Below are 20,916 nucleotides of genomic sequence, written 5' to 3'. Positions count from 1 at the left end.
AGGGCTGTGGGCAAGTCTCCCTCTCTGCCTGAGTCACAAGGAATTTGATCATCTTGCCTGCACTTTCCACAAGCTCAGCAGTGGTGAGGAGCAGGAGAGAAGAGGCAGAGGCCCTGGGAGTTCACCAGAGGCACATCTCAGACACAGAGGCCCAACGGTCTGAGCTAGTCACCGTGTAAGCTGTGGTGAAAAAGAGGCCCTGTAGTACATGATCCTAAACAAGATAGACACTTGCTTCTCTCTGACAGCACAGAGGGAGGTGGCCCAGGGCTGGGAGGTCAGCTCTGCTAGCTTTGACACGTGGAGTTTGCTTTGTTGTTATTTTTGATTTTTAAGAATTTCTCCCATGTCAGAATCTAAGGGCTCATCACATGGTTTTTAACCTCTGGATCCAAAGTGGTTGCTTCAGCTCTTGCCATCATGTCTACATCCCAGATAGTGGGAAGGAAGGAAAGGCAACTGGACCTCATGCCATTCTTTTTAAGGGCCTAATGTAGAAGTGGAGCAGACTGTGCTCAAACTCACCTGGCCAAACCACAGGCACATGGCCATCCCTTGCTGCAAAGGAGGCTGGGAAATGTAGTTTTAGCCAAGTTGTCTTCCACCCAATGAAAGCTGAGCTATTCTATCACCAAAGGGAGAAGAGGGGAATGGATATTGGTGACAACTATGGGAAGAGAAGTTGTTATTATACTAAAACCCTAAAGTTGAAGTCATATGAATAGAATTCCAATGCATTTATTAGATGGAGGCTGCTTGCACCAACTATGCAGGCACAGATGGTGGCGTGTGTGGTCATTGGAATAATGACCCCAAAGATGTCCATGTTCTAATCCCCAGACCAGTGGATATGTGACCTTATGTGACAAAAGGGACTTGGCAAATATGATGAAGTTGACGACCTTTGGATGGGGAGGTTTTCCTGAATTAGCTGGGCGAGCCCAATGTCATCACAGGAGCCCTTTCTAAGAGGGAGGTGAGGGGGTCAGAGTCAGAGGGGAGATGGGACAACAGAATTCGATGTTGGAGTGATGCATTTTGAAGACAGAGGAAGGGGACCAGGGGCCAAGGGATGCGGGCGACCTCTAGGAAGCTGGAAAAGGCAAGCAAGGGATGAATCTCCCTGACTCAGCACACCCATGCCCATGCCCACACCATGTCCTTGCCACACCTACTCACCAATGCCCACATCCATACCCACGCCCACACCCACACCCACTTATCCACACCCAGGCCCACTCACCCACACCCACTCACCCACACCCAGGCCCACTCAGCCACGCCCACTCAGCCACACCCACTCAAGTACACCCATACCCACTCACCCCCTCCCACACCCACTCACACCCATTCACCCACACCCATTCACCTGAACCCACACCCACACCCACCCACACCCACTCAGCCAGACCCACACCCACTCACCCACACCCATTCACCCACCCACACCCACTCACCCACACCTACTCACCCACACCCACACCCACCCACACTCACCCAGACCCAGACCCACAGCCACTCACCCACACCCACACCCATTCACCCACACCCACACCCATTCACCCACACCCACCCACCCAGACCCACACCCACTCATCCAAACCCACACCCACACCCACACCCACCCACACCCACTCACCCAGACCGAGACCCACAGCCACTCACCCACACCCACACTCATTCACCCACACCCATTCACCCACACCCACCCACCCAGACCCACACCCACTCATCCAAACCCACACCCACACCCATTCACCCACACCCACCCACACCCACACCCACTCACCCAGACCTACACCCACTCACCCACACCCACACCCACCCACACCCGCTCACCCACACCCACTCACCCACACCCACACCACTCACCCACACCCACTCACCCACACCCACACCACTCACCCACACCCACTCACCCACACTTACAGCCACTCATCCACACCCACACCCATTTATCCACACTCACACCAACACCCACCACACCCACTCACCCACACCCACACCGATACCCACACCAACACCCACCCACACCCATGCACCCACACCCACACTCATTCACCCACACCCACTCACCCACACCCACTCAGGCTGGCACCACGCAGACGTGCCATTTCCCTAACATTCCATCTATGATGCAGGAGGAAAGCAGAGTGCCCCCAGAAAGCCCACGCAGACATGGGAGAGAGTGCAGATCCCACACACACAAGGGCTCCAGCCGGGAAGCGAAGTCCTCCCATTAACGTTGAACTGAAATCACACTGAATGGCGTGCCCCGGGGCCTTCTATGTGCTTAGGCTGGTTTCAGCCACTGCCATTTGCAGCCGTTGGCTGGGGTGGCCTAGGAATGAACCCGCGTGCCGGGCAACACACGCCCCAGCTTAACCCCAAGCCTCCTTCTGGCTTGAGAGCGTGGGGATGGCAGCCTGGGCTCTCCACGACTCCTCTGAGTCCTGATCTGCGTGTGGGGGCTGCATCCTGACTTAGACCCGGCCCTTGGTGTCTTTCCCCGCTTTGGGGGCCTTCCACCAGGCCCTCCTACCATCCACTGAGGACAGAAACGTGCAACCCGGCTAGTTTCCAGGGCCCACGGGTTCAGCACGTTGTAGCCCCTCAAAAGAAACAGCCCAGCAGCCAGCAGTTGAAGAAAGAGTTTCAATCTCTGCTTTGCAACTGCCAAGGGACTTTGAAAGAACATCCAAGTGAGACCAACCTCCCACCATGACAACAGCTCTTGAAACAGCCCTGGCACCACTCCTGCCCTCTGATGGGATCGTGTCAGAGTTACTCAGGCCCACTGACTGCCCCCCAGCCTCCTAAAAACCTCTCACATGGCCCCAAATCACTCAGATTGGAGGCTCACCTGGCCTTTCTCCCCTTCCTCCTATGCCCCTCCCCGTGCCGGGCACCCCCCCCCACCCTCTGTCCTGCTGGCCGCTGGGGGTCCCACCCTCGCGCATGGCCGCAGCATCTGGTGGCATCACATCCATCCACTTCTCCTGCTCCTCCCCTCACCGAGGGCTCCCCCATAACCCCCTACTCTGGCAATGTAGTTTTTTCTCACTCTGCCTCTCCCTGGAGGATTTCTGGTGAATGTTACCAATAAGCAAGCTTTTTAAAAATAAGTGACATTCATCGCGGACTACTTATGTGTCTGGCACTGTGCCCAACATTTCCTAGACTGCACAACCTCCTTTAAACATACTGATTGCCCTTCCGAACAAGGATAATTATTAGGCAGCCTTTTCTCCATTTTGTAGATAAGGAAACGGGCTGGAGAGGTTCCCAAGGTCTCCCAAGGTCACAGTGCTGGGAGCCAGAGGGGCCGGGTGCAGACCCAGGTCTGGCTTGGCATCGAAGCCCCTGGGCCGCTCTGTTTTCTGTTTCTGGACTGTTGCAGGAACTGGCTGCAAAGAACCATCCCTTCTCACTGGCCTGAACAGCTTGTCCACATTTTCCAGAAGAGTGGCCCTCAGCGTCCCTAGGGCCACTTCCCTCTTTTACTGACAAGGAAGATAAACTGAGCCGGTGCTGTGGGTCTGAGGCCGGGCCAGGGAGGCAGAGCGGCTCTGGCTCTGGCTGGATCCCCGGCCCGGGACCAGGACTGAGTCAGCGAAGGCACAGCCCCACCCTTGGGATGGGTCAAGCCAGGCCCAGGGAAATGGGACCGCTCCCCCTGGCTGGGCTGGGAGGCTTTGTTTAAAGGGTGTCCTTTCAAAGGACTGTTCTGAGTAATAGGCCATGCAGGGGCTGTGGACAGCACCACATTTAACCCCTGGCCAGCGCCCCTTTTCCCCCATCTTGAAACCCCATGAAACTGAAGGGGAGAAGGCTGGCCTGGAGCCCAGGGCTCCGAGTCTCCGTTTCTCACCTGTGAAATGGAGCAACAGCCTGGCTGCCCGCCTCCAGGTGCTGTGAGGACCAAATGAGATAATGGAAGGAAAAGTGCTTTGGAAACTTACTCACTCCATGAAGCGTCTTGGTGAAGAGCTGCGATGGGGCAGGCCAGGGAGGGGGCGTGCAGAGGCCTCTGTCGGGAGCACAGAGTCGTGCCCAGATGAGCCTGGGAGCCCCAGAGTGCCGGGCAGTTCTGGGGCACAGGAGGGAGCTGCAGCTAGAAGGGTGGAGGGCAGTGAGCCCGAGGAGTTGCCGTCCCAGAGGCCAGAGCCAGCAGGAATGCCAGTGTGCCCCGGCCTCGTATTCAGGCCCCGGCATGCTTTAGCTCACAAGCTCTTGCAAACAGGGGGCTGAGGCTCTGGAGAGCGCACTTGTCCAAGGGCACACGGCCGGGGCCTGGTGGAGCTGGGTTTGACGGCCTGAGCGGAGGCCCAGAGGTGCCTGGGAGTGGGAGGAGGGGCAGGGCGTGCAGGTGGCCAGGGGTCAAGGCGGGGAACCCAAAGGCCACCCTCAGAGCCTGAAGGCCAATGGGATGGTGAGGGCGCCCTGTGGGAAGGTCTGAGTGAGGGAGGGGACAGAAGACACAGGGTCCTTGTGCCAGGAGCCCCATCCGTTCTCTCGGTGACTCTACCAGGGCAGGGCCGGGGACGCTTCCCTCTGATCACTGAAGGGTGATACTTCACTTTTCGGGACCCTGCCTGGGCCTTTGTCTTCTGGACAAACAGTTGGAGTAGGGCGAGAACATATCCTCTTGGAGATAAGGCCGGGGCAGGCTCAAGGCCAGACCTCCCCGGAGCTGGCTTCATGGATGGCTGCGGGCTCCCAGCCTGACGCTCTGGGCCTGGAGACGCTGGAGTTTTTCTGGTGATAAGTTAGCCTCGAAGCCCTGAGGAACTCAGGGGGCTTAGCCCACTTCAAGGATTATGTGGAGTTTACAGACAAATCTGATGAGAAAGTCTGTGGTCTCTAAACAAATGCAATACTCAGTGCACTGCTTTGCTTTGGTGTGCTATGAATTCAGGCCTGGCCGCTTGAAGGAGGGCTCGTGACAGAGCCCCTAACTTGGATGTGGAATTGAGCTCAAGCACCTGTTTTTTTTGTTGTTGTTCTTTTCTTTCTTCTCTCTTTGTTTTGAGACAGGGTCTTGCTGTCTTGCTGCACTGCTGTGGTGTGATCCCGGCTCACGGCAGCCTCAAATTCCTGGCCTCAATACCTCAGCCTCCCAAGTAGCTGTGATTACAGGCTCATGCCACCATGCCCGGCTGATTTTTAAAAATTTTTTTATAAAGATAAGGGTCTCCCCGTGTTGCACAGACTGGTCTCGAACTCTTGGCCTCGAGCAATTTGTCTGTCTCAGCCTCCCTCTCAAAGCACCAAGATTACAGGCATGAACCACCGCACGTGACCCCAGGCACCTTTTCTAAACTCTTTTGCTTAGGGATCAGTTAAAAATTAAAATGGTCATGGGGCGCACCTGTTCACTCTCATTAACACTTAAAATAGCTGTAGAGAATCTTATGGAAGAAGCATGGATTTTTTTTTAACAGCTTTTTTTTTTTGAGATATAATTCACATAGACACAATTCACCTGTTAAAAGCCCACAGTTCAGTAGTTTTTAGTGTATCCACAGAGGTGTGCAGTCATCACTACAATCCTCTTTAGAATATTTTATTTCACCCCCAAAAAAATCCCTGTACTTTAGCCATCATCCCCAATTCCCCAACTTCCTCCAGCCCCTGCTAACTGTGAATCCACTTTCAGTCTCTCTGGATTTGCCTGTTCCGGACATTTCCTATAAATGGCATCATGCAGTCTGTGGTTCTTTGTGTCTGGCTTCTTTCACTCAGCACCACGTCTTCACAGTCATGAACGTTGTTGCACGTACCTGAACACCATTCCTTTTTCATGGCCGAATAATGTTCCGTTGAGTGAATGGAGCACATTTTGTTTGTCCATCAGCAGCTGATGGACATGTGGGCTGTTTCCACTGTGTTTTGGCTACTGCGAATAGGGCTGCCAAGAGCGCTCTTGCACATGTTTTTGTGTAACGTGTTTTCATTTCTCTTGGGTGTAAACTCACAAGTGGAATGGCTGGGTCCCATGGAAACGCTATGTTTAACCTTTGGAGGAACATCCAGATTGCGAACACATAGATTTTTACAACTTACATGACCTGTTTACTAAGAAAATTCGCTGATACTGGTGAATGTTTACTACGGACCAGGGTGTCCCATGAGTGATCTTATTTTGTCCTCACAACAAGCTTATTTGGTCTGTTCTTTACTGTCCCCAGTGGATAGGGCAGGAAAGCTGGGGATCAGAGAGGTTGTGACACCTGAGTAGATTCAAATCCCAGCTCGTACGAATCAGGGATTCGAATCCAGGCTGTGGGGTCCCCTCCCTTCTGATGCTTCCTGATGAGTGGCCTCTACTTAAGTGCCCAGTCTGCGGAGGACTGGGGCTCCGTTTCAGCCACAGAAGTGCTCATTTTGGAGAACTGGCAACCCCGAGGGTACGTTTAACTCTTCCTTCTGGATCCGATGGGAGCTGGGTCATGGGCGCTGTGTGTCGAGGCCGTCACCATGTCCAGCTCATTCATCCATCAGGACATATGAGCCACCTACTGCCGCCAGCACAGGCCAGGCCTGCAGAGTCCAGTGCCCTCGTTCCCGGTCAGCCTCCTCATAGTGCAGGCACTGCCACCACACCATGTTGTCCTTCCTGATGGCAACACTGGCTGTGCAAATGAAAGCAGCATTCCTATTTGGCCGGATTCATTGGTTCTCATGTTTGAGCTGCCTCAGAATTTCCTAGAGGGCGTCTTCAAACCCACATTGCAGGCCCACTCCCTGAGAGTCTGCTTCTGTCGGTCTGGCGTGGGGCCCGAGAATCAGCATTTACAACAAGCTCCCACGTGAGGCTGCTGCTTCTGGCCCAGGGACCCCACTTGAAGGCATTAAGAAGTCCCGGGGATGGGGGCTGGGCCCCTGGGATGGGGGCTGGACCCTTTTTCTTGGATAACAGGTCGAGGGCTTCAGTCACTACTTGAGCTAAATGGCCTCTAAGAAATGGGGTTCCTGCTTCCCTGGAGGCCTCTCTGGATCCCTGGGGTGCGCGGATGGAGCATATATCGGACTGGAAGGAAGAGAGGCTGCCTAGATGGGCCGGGGTCAGAGGCAGCCACTCTCACCCCTCTGGGGAGTGGTAGAAATTGGTCCCTGGTGCTCTGCTGCCCCCTGGTGGTGGGCAATTCTGCACTGCCCCCTTTGAGGGGCGTGAGACCATTGAGCGCCGCCTGAAGCCGGGGCGCCAAGCTGGACCCCACTGCCAGGGTCCTCATACTTGCTCTCTCTTGGGAACGGATCTGCTGTCAGTCACATCCACTTTAGTGAGAATAAGTCCAAGTCCTTGATTCTTGTCTCCTGGGGGCGATTTACACTTAAACCCCGTGGCTCGTTGCTAAAGAACAGGAAGGCTCTGCCCAAGATTTGAAGCTTCATGCACCAGGGAAGGAAGGGGAGGGTCCTCCCAAGAGTCTTGCTGAACAGCTGTGTACCCTGACCCCTGAACCTGGGAGGACCTGGCCGTGGGCCTGCTTCCCAGTCAAAGTCTCCTCCACCTCGAGGGGAGCGGCCGTGCCGTTTGTACGCTGCCTTAGAAGACACCATCCTCAGAACTTCAGCACTTACCACGTGCTGAGCATCTTTACTGTAGCCTCCTGCATGTGCAGTGGCCCTCCAAAGTCATCGTTATTTTACATGCCAGGCAATGGGAGCCCAGACAGGCTAAGAGGCATCAGTCAGGGCGTGGAGATGGCCATTGGCCATGGGCTCTATGGACCTGGGCCTCAGAGAGGCAAGAGCTGAAGATGTGGTGTGGGGGTGGGCGGGGGGCACACATGCAGATGACATGTAAGGCAAGGGATGGGATGACTGCAGGGGAGAGGGAGCCCGGGGAGAAGGGAAGAGGCCCAGGGTCGGCCAATTAGCGGGGACCAGGAAAGGAGTGGGGTGGAGAGGCCGGGGAAGGAAGAAGAGAAACCGCGAGGGCGTGAAGTATGCACAGGGCTTACAGGCAGACAATAACGGAAGGTTTGTGACCTTCAAGAAAAATCTCACCATTTGATTGGCTGTTCTGCTTGGCTGTAGTGCAAAGCCCGCCCACTTTGAAGAGGGGCCCAGAGACAGCCTGAGGCTCCATCCTCTGGGGGACTTGAATTCAATGTCTTTCCTGTGTTTTTTGCTTGAAGTCCAATTTTCAAACTTGTTTTTTCCTCCCCCCTTCTTTTTTTTTGTAGAGATGGGGTCTCCCTATGTTGTCCACGGTGGTCTTGAACTCCTGGGCTCAACTGATCCTTCTGCCTCTGCCTCCCTAAATGCTGGGATTGCAGACATGAGCCAGCATGCCTGGCAAGATCCAATTTCCAAGGAGAATATCTATATTCTTTAGAATAGTTTACATTAAACTAATATAAATATTAGTTTATATCATACCATTGTAGTAGTTTGAATCTTCAAAAAGATTCATCCACAGACTAACCCCAAAGAATTATGATTGGGACCTCATCTGGGAAAAGGGTCTTTGCAGGTGTGATGAAGTTAAGGATTTTGAGATGGGATCATTCTTGATTAGGGTGGCCCCACATTCTGTGACAGGTGTCCTTATAGAAAACAAGGGGAGAAAGAAAGCCTTGTGAAGGTGAGGTGGAGACTTGGGTGTCCTGGGATATGTCAGTATCTATTATCCATCATCTGTCTATAGGTAAGTAGTCAGGCTGTAGCTACGGACAACGATATATAGATATAAAATATTCTCCGTTGCATATAGATCATATGTCCTATAAAATGAGAGCGTGCCGTCTGTGTCAGTGTTTCTTGAAGGATGGCCTGAGGAACTCCTGCAACAAAGTTGCCTGGGACTTGGTAAAACTGAAGACTCCTGGACCAGCTTTCAGACCTATGGGATTAGACTGTGGGTGGGGCCCAGGAATGGGCACTTTAGACACGTTTTCTGGGTGTTTCTGATGCCCCTCGTGGTTCCCTGATATGATGAGGATGGTTTAGGAGCAGGTGGGGGGAGTTTGTCAACCAGAAGGGACCAGGAATGTGTCTGAGCAGAAAGGCAGGACAGGGTGGCCTGTTCTGGCTAAGGGGGAGATTGCTGGCGCACCTCCCTCTGGGGCTGATGGACAGCTGGTGTGTGCTGGGGCCCCAGATATTTGGGGTCATGGGGACCCTGCTCCATCCTTGCCGGCACTGGGGCCCCCACTGCCCTCTGGGCCCAGCTGCTGTTGGAGAGGGGCCAGGAGTACACACAGGCTGTTGTCAGCCCATCTCACACTCGGCATGCCTGGCCTTCCTGACGTTTAGACAGCTGCTTTGTGTCTGGCTGCTCTGGGAATTCCAGGACCCGGGAAGTGGCCGGAGCTGACATCCCAGGAGCAGCTGGTGGGGTGGGCCGTGTGGCCATCTGGAAGTTTCCGAGCCTCAGGGAACGCTTATGTAACTGGTTTAGAGGGGAGGTTTGGACAATGGATTCGCCGAGGGGCCAAGAACAAACTGAGCCTTTCCCAGGGCGGGCAGGTCCTCTGCGCCAACAGGCATCTTATCTTATCCACTCCCCAAGCCCCTCTCAGCCCCGGAGGATCCCTGCTGTCAAAGCCAGAAAAGCAGGCAATGGGACTGAAGCTCTCCGAGGGCAAGGACTTGTCTGTTTTGCCTCATCACCCTCTGTGCTTAGCACAGCGCTTGGCCCGTGCTGAGTGCTGAGTGCTGAGTGAGGGTTGAATGAACATATGCGCTCATGTGCGTGATGGAGTTTCCTCCAGGGAGGAAGGATTGGCCCAGAGCAGTGGCTCACAGAGCAGGATTCCCGGGCCAGCCCAATCAGCATCCCCTGGGAGCTTGTTAGAATGCAGGTTCTCAGGCCCCGCCCCAGAACTCCTGAGTCAGATGCTCTGGGGCTGGGGCTGGGCCTGGCGATCTGTATTTTGATGAGCCCGTTAAGGGATTTAGATCCAGGCCGGTGCAGGAGAACCCCTGGTGTAGGGCAGCAAGAGGCAGATTCCAATACCAAGTGACCCCCAACAAAATCCCACAGCTACCACTCATGGCACTATCACTACTACTGCCCCCACTACTACAGCTACTATCACTACTGCCATTGTTATCACTACTACTACTGTTATCACTACTACTACTTCTACTGGTACTGTTGGTTTAGTTGAGGCAGAAGAGCTGGGTCCTCCATGTATGGGCACTCAGCCTAGACTGTAGCTGAGTCCCCGAAGGTGTGGCACAGACGCTGAGATGTTTCCAGGGACTTGTGGGCAGCTGCAGGAGAACCACCGGTTTGGATGAAAGGGCACATGGGGCCTCTGAAGTGACACAGATTTGGATTCAAGTCCTGGTCCTGCCTCTTTATTTATTTATTTTTGAGACTAGGTTTCATTCTGTCACCCAGGCTGGAGTGCAGTGGTGCGATCTTGGCTCACTGCAGCCTCGATTTCCTGGGCCCAAGTGATCCTCCCAACTCAGCCTCCCAAGTGGCTGGCACCACAGGTGCACGTCACCACACCTGGTTAATTTTTGTATTCTTTGGAGAGACAGGGTTTTGCCATGTTGCCCAGGCTGATCTCCAACTCCTGGACTCAAGTGATGCTCTGGCCTTGGCCTTCCAAAGTGCTGGGATTACAAGAGTGAGCCACTGCCTGGTGGCCCTGTCTTTTAATAGTGGGGAGACCTTGGGCAAATCACATAAAGCCCTGTGCCTCAGTTTCTTTATCTGTGAACTGAGGTGGTAACATATTGCCTTCCTCACAGGTGTCTTGGAGATTAAATGCGTTTGTCTCTGAATGTGCTTACAAGGGTGTCTGGGATGCAGAGGACACTAAATGATAGCTGCTGCCATTGCTAGTGTTAGTATTATGATGACCATTATTTAGTTATTTTTCCAGGAACACGTGGACTTTATTGAATGCCGTCGTAGAAAAGCATGTGAGGATAAAGGGCTGATACAGGACTTGGCTCTGGGGGCAGGAGAAGGAATGGCAGGTGGAGCACATGGGAGACAGGGCGTGGGCAGAGCTCCTGACCTGGATGGTGCCTCCTGATTTTTCAATAGACTTGGAAGATCAACACTGGGATGACGATGAGTAGAATGGTCACGAGGATGCCCACCATCAGGGCCCGGTGTTCAGGCACTTGGCGGTGGAGGCACAGGCTGGGGCCCTGGTCAGGTCGCCAACCATCTTCCTGTCCCTAGACTTCACGGAGGAGGCCAATGCTATGAAGCCCAGGCAGCAGGAGTTCATGAAGAGGGTGTTAAACAGGGACCAGACGACATGGTTGGACACAGAGGTCTTGCAACGGATGTAGATCACGGTGGACATCAGGGGAGCAGGGTTGTGGGACGCCCTCAGCACAGCCACCTCTTGCTCCTCCTTGAGCATCTCATAGTTAGTGGAGCGGCCGGTGTTGGTGGGAGTGAAAAAGGTCTGGACAGCGGCTCATGGTGTCCAGTGAAGACCAGCTGTGCTCAGGTTGTTGGGATGGTTCTCCTCTGATGACCATTATTATCACCACTGCTATTTCTACTATTATTACCAGTTCCATTATTACTGTTACTAATGCTATTATTAATATTACTATTATTACTAGGATTATTACCACTAATAGCAGTATTACTACTACAACCACCACTTACTGCTATTACTGTTACTGCTGCTATCATTATTACTACTGTTACTACTACTTCTATTATTACTATTTGTTTAGTCGAGGCAGAAGAGCTTGACCCTCCATGCATGCACAGCCACCTCCCATGCCTAATGACTTAGCTCTGGGCTCTGGGAGCAAGAACCCAACTAATGCCCTACACTTGGTGGCTGAGTCTCAGCCTGGTTCAGTTGGAGAACTCAGAGGCACAGGTGGTGCCCTAGAAAGACGCAGCTGGCAGCTGGTGGTGCAGAGGCAGAGCTTTTGCTGCTCCCTGCCTCCCCACCCCCAGTCCCCCGCCCCCCGCTTGGGGAGCAGCTCGGTTTATCTCCCCTGGAATGCATCTGTGTTCTTCCTGATGGCTCCTGGGTGTCAGGGAAGCCCCACACCATTTCCAGCTTCTCATGCTCCCAGCTTAAAAGGACCCCAGCCAACCGTTCTTCCCAAGCAAGCAGACGGGATTTATGGTGGCGGTTTCTTCAAAGTGGTTCTTCTCTACCCGAATCCAGAAGTGAAACAAAACAGTACGCCCCTTTACCCTTTCGAAGCCAGGGAAGGGAGCTCCTCTTATTTTTTAAAAGGCCCAGAAGTTGCAAGCAAATGTCAACTTCATCCTGTGGTTTCATTTAAATGTTTCTTTGGGAGAAAGACAGAAAATATAATATTGAACTTAAAAAAAATCCTTACAATGAACTGTTATAATTCAGAACATGATGCACAAACTCAGATTTAATAAATGGAGCAACAAAACAAAACAAAACAAAACAACAACAACAACAACAAAAACTTCTTCTGAGAGGCTCCTCGTGTGAGGCTGTGCCTGTCTGGCAAATCATCTTGGAAATGGGTGAGGTTTAACTAAGGGTCATTGAGTCCCAGCACTGGGATTGTCTGCTCCCTGCTCTGAAAAAATGGAAAAGCTACCTCTATCAAAGGCATGGATTTCTCCAGAGCTGGTCAAATATACGATGCTTTTCTCAAGTGCGATTTTCCCTAATTGTAATATTGTATGTGATCATTAATGAAAATTTGGGAAATGGAGAAAAGCAGAAAGAAAACAATCCCCTGTTCAGAGAGAACCTCGTTAATCTGTAGTAAACTTCCTTTCAGTCTTTTTTCGGTACATTTTAAAACAAAGATGCTGTCATATTGTAGATTATACTTTCTATTTTTTTTTAAATTTACTATGGCCACGATTTTTCTTTCTACCTCCTTCTTCAACCCAAAGGTACCTGCATTGATTGACAACACCGCCGGTCCAGCTTCGTGAAGCCAGATAACCGGGAGGCATCTGACCCTGCCTTCTCCCTCTCCCCAAAGCCTGTGTACTCCCAAGCCAGTGACTCTGCCTCAGTATCTCTCTACCAGCTTCTCTCCATCCCAGTGGCCACCATCCCAGTCTGAGCTGCTGAAATCTCTCACCTGGGCTGGGAAACAGCCTCCACCTCGTCTCCTTGCCTCTACGCTGGACCTGTCTACCCCTTTTCCATGCTGCCATCAGAAGGAGCCTTGGAGATGCAAATCTCATCCCAGCACCCTTGATGAACACTTCTATGACTGTGGCCATTGCTCCTAAGATAAAGACCAGATTCCTCCTCCAGGAAGCCTCCCTGTCTTTACACACAAAATCCCCCGCTTCAACGCCACATGCCACTGACTACCGCTACTATTTGTGGGGCTCTTGTTTACCCCTCCCCTGATCTGGGAACCGCTCTATCTCTGGTGCTGTGAGCAGTCACTTGAGAACCTCATTTGTTGATAGAATGAATGAGAAAGCTCTCATTGCACATCCACAAACATGATGTTAGGGCGGCATCGTGACTCGCAGGATGCATCTCTGAACACCCACCCAATTCTGGCATCTGCCACCCTAAGTGCTGAGGATGGCACCATCACCCTCATTTTGTTATTGGAGAAATAGAGCTGGCTCTTAGTCTAAAGAGAGATACTGGGGAAACAGCTGAGCAGAAAGGACTAGAGACACAAGTCCCCGAAAATCCCTTCAGGCCTTGCTTCCTGAGCTGGGAGGGGAACTGCGGTTGCCAAAGGCAGCCCTGGCCCCCGGTGTTCTTCTGCTGCGTGACTCCCAGCCTGCAGCGAGGCCCACACCCTCCCACTCTTACGACTGTCAAATTGTCTCTTGTCACCACTGACTGGTGAGCGAGCCACCGGGGCAGTTTTGAAAGACAGCTGACGAGGTAAGCTGAGGCCACACAGGCAGCCCGGAGACACTGGCAACATCTAAACTCCCTTTCCTTGACTACACTTTGGGGTTAGGTCCCCAAGTCCCTGGGGACAGTGGAGAAATTCCACATGAAGGGGCCACTGGGGGGTCAAACAGGAGCGCCTGTGGCCACTCCAAGCTGGGACCCATCTCTGCCGACACCTCAGGGTGTCCCTGCTGTATTCGGTGTCCTTTTGTTTCAAAAAAAATAATTTTCCTCTTAGTACATGGCAGGTGGTGGGGTTTGTTGCTCTTGAATTGGCAAAGCAGCTAGAGGAAAAACCAACCCACGCAGTCTGGAAGGGAAGGAGCCGTCGAAGGCTGAGACTTGGCTTCTCCCTCCTTAGCATCTGGGCGGCAGGCAGGGAGTGAAGTGTCTCATCTGTGAAGTGATCGTCACTCTGATCCACATCGCTGCCCTTGTGATAAAGTTTGCTGAGCACAGAGCCAGTGATCTGGGGACGATTAGTATCTGCCTTGAATTGAATTGATTGTCATTTTCTCGACACAGGGTCTTGCTCTGTAACCCAGGCTAGAGTGCTGTGGCGGGATCATAGCTCACTGCAGCCTCCACCTCTCGGGCTCAAACCATCTTCCTGCCTCAGCCTTCTGAGCAGCTAGGGCGACAGGTGTGCCCCACGCCCGACTGATGCTTTTGTATCTTTCTTGATGTGATGTTCTTCATGACTGTGCTGCTGGTGTTGACCCAGGAGTCTGGGGCCTGAGAGCTATCCTGGGACAGCTTTGGAGGATTGAGTGCGTTATGCAATTGAAGGCCCCAGGAACCAGGTGTCTCAGGCTCAAATCCCAGTTCTGTTCCCTCCAGCTTGTGTGAACTTGCGTGAGTCACTTACCCTCTCTGTGCCTCAGTTTCTTCATCTGTGAAATGGGGATAAAAATGACACCTACCTCATGGAGTTGCTATGAGGATTAAGAAATTAATATTAGGCCAGGCACAGTGGCTCACACCTGTAATCCCAGCACTTTGGGAGGCCGAGGTGGGTGGATCACCTGAGGTCAGGGTTTTGAGATTAGCCTGATCAACATGGTGAAAGCTTGTCTCTACTAAAAATTAGCCGGGTGTGTTGGTGGCCTCCTGTAATTCAAGCTACTCGGGAGACTAAGGCAGGAGAATCGCTTGAACCTGGGAGACGGAGATTGCAGTGAGTTGAGATCACTGCCATTGCACTCCAGCCTGGGCGACAAGAGTAAAACTCCATCTCAAAACAAACAAAAAAACAAACAATAAAATAAATTAATATTTATAGAGCTGAAGACAGTGCCTGGCACAGGTAAGATGGGGCACTTTGGAAATAGAGTAGCTGTCTGGTTTCGATCACACCATCTTCAAGATGCAGCTTGCATCACACTCTTTCTGGGCCCAGGGACACAGTGGCTCAGTCACTAGAAATGTATTCATGTTTTACCCCCTTCCTTTCCCTTGGGCTCCCCCGTTACACATGTACACACACACACACGCATACACACATGCACACATGCACACACGCACACATGCACACACACACGCATACACACATGCACACACACGCACACACACGCACACACACGCACACACACGCATACACACATGCACACACGCATACACACATGCGCACACACACGCATGCACACATGCACACACACACGCACACATGCACACACACACGCATGCACACATGCACACACACACGCATGCACACATGCACACACACACACGCATGCACACATGCACACATGGAGGAGACACAGAGCCCCTTTTCTCCATCAGTTTCCTGAGCCCAGCCCGCCAGGCAAGGCGATTGGCGAGGAGGGAGGAGGTTGAAACTCTCAAGGAGGCTCCTGGTTCCCCATGCTCTTTGTCAACTCACTCGGGAGAAATCCGCCCCATTTACTTTCTGCCTCCTTTTAGCCCTTCATTTAACAGGAAAACGTCGAAAGGCCCGGGCAAAAAGTCAGAAAGGGGAGTCACAGAAACAAGCTCTCTTCTCCCCAGTGCTGAGCAGGTGGAAGCACAGGCACCTGTCTTTCCTACCCAGGAAGTCACACTTGGCGGCCTCTCGTCCTCCATGGAGCAGCGGTTTACAGCCATACACATCCCGACCTGCAGCCTGGAGCTGCTGAGATCAGAGAACGAGACCAGCGTCCACACTCGCTCCTCCAGGGTTGGTGCCATGTTCATTCATTCGCTCATTCGTTCTTCAAAGTGGCACTGGATATAGGCACTGCAGAGAGCATCCTTGACATAAGTAACTCCATCCTGGAAAAAGACTCCGTCCTACATTTCAAAAGGCATCATGATAACAGGGACCAGATGTTTTCCCCAATCCACAAAGACTGCGCCTATCCAGATAAGGAATCCCGGGCACACTCTCTTCCTCTCTCAGTCCCCGCCAGAGACTCTGTGGCCATAAAGAGAGCAGGACTCCCCCAGCTTGAACCGGCCGTCTTAACAGCCACTGTCTTGCTGTCACTGTGGTAAGTGCCTGGCGTCTGCCGCCGAAGGCTCTGCCCACATAAAAGACTCTTCCTTGGAAGGTGCTGACGGACCACCCAGACCCGGACAGGCTGGGACGTCCTTCTTATCCACATCACTCTCCCTGGACTGGTTCATTAACCCTTTCTCCAATCCTCTCCTCTTTTTTTTTTTTTTTTTCCCCTTTCTGAGATGGAGTCTCACTCTGTCACCCAGGCTGGAGTGCAGTGGTGTGATCTCAGCTCATTGCAACCTCCGCCTCCCAGGTTCAAGCAATTCTGCTGCCTCAGCCTCCCAAGGCATAATTGGATCAGGGTGCATATAGCATCCCTGGTCTGCAAGGAGCTATCAGATTATGGTGCCATTTGTCCAGGAGAGCACTAGCTACAAGGTGTCATTGCTATGTTCTCTGTGGCGGCATCTGCTGAGATGTCTCCCACCCGTGCCCTTTCCCTGTGGAGATCCCCTTCAGGATCTCTTGGCTCTCTCTTTTGGGGGCATGGGAGCCTCTGCCAACCCTCCCACACCAATCCAGGGCACTGCTGCCTCACTGGGCGGCTTCAGGCTTGCTCTGCCCTGGACTCCCTCCCAGACCCCTGTCCCGAGAGAGATTCAGCTTGCAGGGTGGAGGAATGGTGGAGGTGGGGAATACTGCAGGTTCTGAGTGGAAATGTGGAACAGGCCCCTTCTCCTCTTTGGTTTTCCAGAACTGACCTGGCACTTTCTCCCTTTTCCCAGCTGGATTTGTCTCTGTGAGAGGTGGGAGCAGGTGACTCTTTCCAGAACCCCTAGTTCATTTAAGTGGAAAAGGGATTTGTTAAAAGGATCTTGAAGATCCCACAGAATCTCAGGGAGAGCTGGAGGACCAAGCAGGGAAGCTCTGCAGCCAGGAGTGGCTCCCAGGTCCTGCCACGGAGCTGTCTGAGGGGACCCGCCTGCTTGGTGGCAGCGCTATGGCTCCATGCAGCCCCCTGGGGTGGGAGCCCGGGCTCTCCTATTAGACCCACACTGGGGGTGCCATATTAACAGCAGGCCAGTTCAACGGGAACTGCAGATAAGCAATAAATACGTTTTGTGGCTAAGCCTGTCCCATACCATGTTTTATTATTATTTTATTTTGCTTAAATTTGGCATTCCCACATGCTGCCCCTGAAGCCCCCACCGCTCCCCTGAGAGCTTTCTGGACCCCACTCCTTGCACATGGTACCCAAGCTGCAAGGGAGTCTGGGAAAATGAGTGTCAGATACTTGAAGTTTCTACAGGGGGAGGGGTCCTGCCTCATAGGTCTGGGGAGCCCCTCAGACCATTGCCAGCATCCGGGTTTAGGCTTTTGCTCTCCATCATCAGGTCTGTATGGGGTGAGGAACCAGACTCTCTCCAAATCTGTTATTTTTGAGATACAAGCATCTCTTCCCTCAACCTGTTTTCTCTGCCAGTTTTTTTTTCTTTTTTTCCTATTTAGACACCATTCTCCACCAGAAGGAACCAGGGCTCCTTGGAGAAATGGCTGATTCCAGGGCTGGGCAGGGAAAGTACAAGATGAGCCAGGAACATCTTGTTGTGCCAGAAAGTCAGGAAGTCCTCGAATTGATGGGCCGCACTGGGAGGACATGGAGCCAGCTGGACAGAGCTCCCCTGTCCAAATCTGGGACAGTTTGAACATCCAAATAAAACTGATAGGAAAGCATTTTAATCCGCTGCATAAAATAAGAATTCCTGAGTCCATGCCAATGTATATGTGTGTGTATATTATAGATCAATGATATAATCATATCATATCTACATCTATATATCTCATATATACATATATATCTAGATAGAGATTGTATATCTATATGATACACATATAAAATATGATATCTATCAATTATATAACATACCCATATATCAGTATACATACACGTGCATGTGTGCATGCAACTAAATAAATAAACGGAGGAAAAGGGAAATCTCTTCCTTACAGTACAATGCCAACTAATAAATGCAGAAGGAGTAGTGGAGTTAGAAAGTTCACCTTTGGCAACCATCATAAAATACTTGTCTCAAGAAAGAATCATCAATAGAGGCAAAAACTAGTGGGCGAAGGTTTTATGGGGAATAGGCTATTTGTGTAGTCTCAATACATCTCTCCAGAAGATAATTACTTAGTGTAAAAAAAACCAGAAGCCAGGCACGGTGGCCCACACCTGTAACCCCAGCACTGTGGGAGGCTGAGGCAGGTGGAATGCTTGAGCCCAGGAGTTTAAGACCAGACTGGACAACATAGCAAAACCCCGTCTCTACCAAAAATACAAAAAATTAGCCAGGCACGGTGGCACACACCTATGGTCCCAGCTACTTAGGAGGCTGAGGTGGGAGGATCACCTGAGCCAGGGGAGGTGGAGGCTGCATTGAGCCACGTTCATACCATAGCACTCCAGCCCGGGCAACAGAGTCAGACCCTGTCTCTAAATAAATAGGAAATTCACAGTGTAGAGATCTGCTAGTGCCTCAGCCAAGCCATCAGAGTCAGCAGCTGCAGGAATGGGACAGACAGACGCGGCTTCTGATATGAGCCATGGAGAAGGACACAGTGTCTCCCCTAGGGCATCTGCTAAAAGTGTAAACCCTGAGCCTCATGGCGAAGAAACACCAGACAAACTCAGGTTCAAGGACATTCTTCAAAATATTGGCCAGCGATCTTTAACTAAAAAAGTCAACATCATAAAAGGCAAAGATAGGCTGGGGCCAGTGGCTCACACTTGTAATCCCAGCACTTTAGGAGGCTGAGGCGGGCTGATCACCTGAGGTCAGGAGTTCAAGATCAGCCTGACCGATATGGCGAAACTCCAGCTCTACTAAAATTATAAAAATTAGCTGGGCATGGTGGCACACGCCTGTAGTCCCAGCTACACAGGAGATTGAGGCACGAGAATCGCTTGAACCTGGGAGGCAGAGGTTGCAGTGAGCTGAGATCATGCCACTGTACCAAAAAAAAAAAAAAAACACAAAAAACCCACAAAGATAAACTAAGAAGCAATTCCAGATGCAAGGATACTAAAAAGATATGAAAGCTTCCAGGTGCAGTGGCTCACACCTGTAATCCCAGGGCTCTGGGGGGCCGAGGTGGAAGGATCAGTGGAGCTCAGGAGTTGAGATCAGTCTGGGCAACATGGCGAAACCCCATCTCTATAAAAAAAATAAAACCAAAACCAAAACCAAAAATTAGTCGGGCATGTTGACACATACCTGTGATCCCAGCTACTCCAGAGGCTAAGGCGGGAGGATCTCTTGAGCTCAGGAGATTGAGGCTGCAGTGAGCCCTGATTGCGCCACTGTACTCCAGCCTGGACGACAGCAGATGAAGACCCTGTCTCAAAAAAAAAAAAAAAAAGAAAACTGAATATACCTCATGACCTGAGATTTTCTTTTGCCATAAAGGACGTTACTGAGACAACTGGTAAAATCTGAACAAAGTCTATAGATTAGATGATATATTGCACTAATGTTAATTTCCTGATTTAGAGAATTATGTCATGGCTATGTAAGAGAATGTCCTCATTCTTAGGCAATATACACTCAAAGTATTGAGATAAAAGGAGTGTGATGCCTGCAATTCTCTCTTAAATAATTTAGAGATGAGATACATGAAGAAAATGACCATGCAATCCAATGCTAGCGTCTGGGAAGCTGAATGAAATGTATATGGGAATTCTTTGTATTCTTCTTGCAACTTTTCTGCCAGTCTGAAATTGTGTCAAAATGAAAAAATTAAAAAACAAACAGGTGGGGTGTGGTGACTTGCACCTGTAATCCCAGCACTTTGAGGAGCTGAGATGGGAGGATCGTTTGAGCCCAGAAGTTCAAGACCAGCCTGGGCAACATGGCCAAACCCCGTCCCTACAAAAAATACAAAAATTAGCTGCGCGTGGTGGCGTGCACCTGTGGTCCCAGCTACTTGGGAGGCTGAGGTGGGAGGATTGCTTGAGTCTGGGAGGCAGAGGTTGCAGCGAGCCTAGATTGCGCCATTACACTCCAGCCTGAGTGACAGAGTGAGACTCTGTCTCAAAACAAACAAACAAACAAACAAACAAGAAGTCAGTTTAGAAACTCAAAAGCTGTCATTGACCCCTTTGTTCCTGCTATTGGGCTGTGGCCTCCCTTCCCTGGCGTAGAAGCCAGGAAAGCAGTGGCTGAAGCAGTGAAGGCTTGGGAGACAGTTTTAGAGGAGAAAACAGCGCAGGGAATGCCAAATGCATTGGTCAAAATAATGATATTAGGAGCAGTAACCATCTGTATGTCACAGGACATATGCCACCCATTGAGGATGCTGTGGGCAGAACTGGAAGTGTTTCACAAACATCAGCCCTTATTATCCAATCTTGGTGATTTTTGCAATTGACCTGCACAATCTTAACTTACTCAACATTTTAAAAGCCTGGTATTTATTAAAGAGGAAAGCTATCCCCACCATGCATGGAAAAAGACCGCACTAGAGCCTGAGAGGAAGGCAGGCGCCTTCACCGGGGAGAGGAAAGGCCAGCCCCGTGCTCCCAAATTGTCCTGGGGCTTCAGTGAATTGGGGCACTCGGGGAGATGTGACTGTGCCTGGGTGAAAAGGGGCTGC

The 20,916-nt window shown here is 51.5% G+C and overlaps 1 long non-coding RNA gene and 1 pseudogene across 1 annotated transcript; both read right to left on the bottom strand.

Annotated features, from left to right (window-relative positions):
* Window positions 1-10,870: 10,870 nt before the first annotated feature.
* Window positions 10,871-11,629, bottom strand: LOC102136460 (interferon-induced transmembrane protein 3 pseudogene; annotated as a pseudogene).
* A 680-nt stretch (window positions 11,630-12,309) lies between these two features.
* Window positions 12,310-19,664, bottom strand: LOC141409303 (uncharacterized). The gene is made up of 2 exons (XR_012429191.1): window positions 19,539-19,664; window positions 12,310-16,059 (listed from the first exon to the last, which is right to left on the bottom strand). It is a non-coding gene; the product is annotated as an uncharacterized lncRNA (long non-coding RNA).
* Window positions 19,665-20,916: the final 1,252 nt, after the last annotated feature.

The sequence above is a fragment of the Macaca fascicularis genome, chromosome 20 (assembly GCF_037993035.2).
Source record: "Macaca fascicularis isolate 582-1 chromosome 20, T2T-MFA8v1.1".
NCBI lineage: Eukaryota > Metazoa > Chordata > Mammalia > Primates > Cercopithecidae > Macaca > Macaca fascicularis.
This window is presented reverse-complemented; position numbering and strand designations above follow the sequence as displayed.